The following is a 3094-nucleotide window of genomic DNA, read 5'->3' as shown; positions in this document are numbered from 1 at the left end:
GGGAACATACTTTCTGAGAAATAGTGTAATATTTGTCAGTTATTGTGTATCATATACAAATATTGAAATACATAGTAGAGACAATGAAACATATTTGCCTGTCAGCTGTTTCCATATGTGCTTTTTGGCTAAAGCCAAATATTTCATCCAAGAATATATATTAAGGAAAGATATCCAATGGATAAACACTAATGAATACACTGCAGGCTTCAAAGTCATTTTTTTTTTAAATTTAGTGTTTTGGGGTGCTTGGGTGGAACAGTTGGCTGAGCAGCTAACTCTTGGTTTCAGCTCAGGTTGTGATCTTGGGGTTGTGAGATCCAGTCCCGCATCCGGCTCTGAGTTCAATGCTGAGTCTACTTGGGATTCCCTGTCTCTCTCCCTCTGCCCTCACTTCACATGTGTGTGCTCTCACTCACTCACTCTCTCTCTCAAATGGATAAATCTTTTTTTAAAATGTAGTGTTTGAGTAAGACCTCTAAAATTATCTGAATGAGGAACCTAGTCTGTCTTTCTTTTTTTATTACTTTTTATCTTTTTTCCATAGTTACTGATTCTTGAAGTACTTGTTATGCCGTGGAGTGAAAAGGGTTACAGTTAATGAAGAAACTGAGTGAAAAATCTACAACCATTTTCATTTAAGAAAATTGGAAAAATGTACTGCCAGCTGCTCTATTTCTTTCACTCTCTTTCTTTCTTGGCAGTTATCTTTTATTGTCCTCATATAGTGTTGTTTTGGGGTAGTGAAGAGGATTTAAAAGGACATTGTTCTCGAGAATAGTATTTGTCTTTCTTGTGCATGTATATTAACCGGAACTATGGTCAACTCAACTTTTATTTTTTTTTTCAAATTAGCATTTACCCATGGACAGCTTTGCATCAATTCCAAAATGAATGGAAAAAAGATGAAAAATCAGAAGAGACACAGTAAGGTTAAAAAAAAAAAGAGCAAGATTAAAATAGACAAGCAGAAGAAATACAGTGGAAATGACAGAAGGCTTAGGAAGAAAAAACCAGAGATGATGTTATAGAATGGAATAAAAAACCTGGCCAATAAATGTAAAAGTCATGGCTCAAGTCTGTCAGGGTTTTGGCAAGAGTATATCGTAGACATTTGAGACATAGAAGGGACAAGATTTCTTTATAGTGTTCCTAAAGTCCTGCTGTGTTTCTCATTTAGCCCATTTCCCAAGAGAGTATGTGCTATTGAAACTCTTCCAAAATTAGTTGTAAAGTAGTAGTTGCTCCCTTGTAATAAGAACACATACAATGCTATTTAAGGCTATATTAAGAAATCATAAATTCCCACATATATTGCTTAGACTTTAAAATGCATTCCAACAGTTTTCTATCAGTGAAAGAGAATTTTAAATGTAATAGACTTTAAAAAGATATGCATATGATAACTCCTTAATTAAAGATGCATCATAAGAATTATTTATTTTTAAAATTTTTTAAATAAAAAAATATATTTACTTAGACACATTCAGAATGTCAACCAAGCAGCTGCAGCTTTTCTTTTTTTCTCAGTTACAGAGTGGTACTCTGTTATTTTGCATAAGCTACATCAAAAGACAACTGGAAATGAAAAAAAATAAAAAAACATAGTATAACAAATTTGTGCTGGGCACCAGCCAGAACCCGGTTTAAATTTCCACGCCAATTTACGACCCCCACGCTGTCCCAGGAAATTCTAGTGGCTCCTAAAAATATCACCAGAACAGAGTTCTCTAAAGACATATTCTGTAGTGTGTTAACCATACAATAAAAGACACAATACACTTTAAAAACAAATCTTGCGCACTCTTCCATTTCATTTTTTTTCTTTACAAAGAATGAGTTGTGCACAGCAGGTGTTAAATGCTTTATAGACAAGAAAAAAAACTGTGCTAGAACCAAATTATTCATCTTCCTCCTCATCTTCCCCCTCTTCCTTCTTTTTCTTGCCTTTTCAGCCTTGGCAACTCCCTTTCTTCCTGCATCAGACTTTCCTTCAGCTTGATATGAAGCAAAATCCTTTCCCTATATTTCCTTCAGCTGAGCAGCCGTCTTCTCGTGAGGCCGCCTGCCCCCTGCACCCCTGTGGTTCCGCATCTCCCAGTTTCTTCACAGCATCACCAATGCATGTTCTCCTTTGATTCAAGGGCGATACTCAAACCAAAAAAGAAAAAGGCCAAAGAAGGCCCCTTGGGTGCATTGGGATCCTTGAACTTCTTTTCTGTTTCCCCTCTATGGGGGATAGATTTTCACTTTTCTTCCGTAATGGGTTTTGTCCACCTTTGCCATGTCTTCAAACTTTCCTTTCTCTTTAGCAGACATTGTCCTCCATCTCTGAGAGCTTCTGAGAAAACTCAGAGAAGTTGATTGAAGCACCTGGGTGCTCCTTCTTGCGTTCCCCTTGCCACAGAGAATGCATATGGGGAAATTTTACCTCTCACCTTCTTGGGATCCCCCTTGCCCATGTTTCATTGTTTTCCCCAGCAAGGCACAGAGTCACCCAGGGTCCTTCTGGCTCTCACTGGTCTGTGAGCTCTCTCTGTGAAGTTCAAGTTTCTCCAGTGCCTCAGAATTATTTAAAATAAATACCTCTCATTACTTTTTATCCATAGACTCTCAGAACTAGTTCCAAAGAAGCCCATATTTACTTATAAAACAATTCCATACTCTCACAACCACATGACTCTATTTGATCTCACTCTGTGTATTGATTATACTAGCTTTTCACATAACTCAAATTTGTTTTACTGAACTGGTCAAATCCAGATTTCTTTCTTTTTTTTTTTTTTTTGCCATTTCCTTTGCATTTTTCCAATATCAAATCTATCTCTTCAACTAATCCAAAATGGTGTTATTTGTGCTTAACCAACTGTAACAAATGTTTGTAATCCATAAGTTTGACCTTTCCACATCCCCAACCTTGCCATTCTTTTTTTTTTTTTTTTTAAGGTTTTATTTATTTATTTATTTGACAGAGAGATCACAAGTAGGCAGAGAGGCAGGCGGCAGAGAGGGAGGGGGAAGCAGGCTCCCCGCTGAGCAGAGAGCTCGATGCAGGGCTTGATCCCAGGACCCTGAGATCATGACCCAAGCCCAA

At 37.3% G+C, this 3094-nt stretch overlaps 1 pseudogene; it reads right to left on the bottom strand.

The window, feature by feature from the left end:
- Positions 1–1900: 1900 nt before the first annotated feature.
- LOC116572344 lies at positions 1901–2462 on the bottom strand (annotated as a pseudogene).
- Positions 2463–3094: the final 632 nt, after the last annotated feature.

This window comes from Mustela erminea, chromosome 13, assembly GCF_009829155.1.
Source record: "Mustela erminea isolate mMusErm1 chromosome 13, mMusErm1.Pri, whole genome shotgun sequence".
Taxonomy (NCBI): domain Eukaryota; kingdom Metazoa; phylum Chordata; class Mammalia; order Carnivora; family Mustelidae; genus Mustela; species Mustela erminea.
Note: the sequence above shows the minus strand (reverse complement) of the source record. Positions and strands in the feature narration are given on the sequence as shown.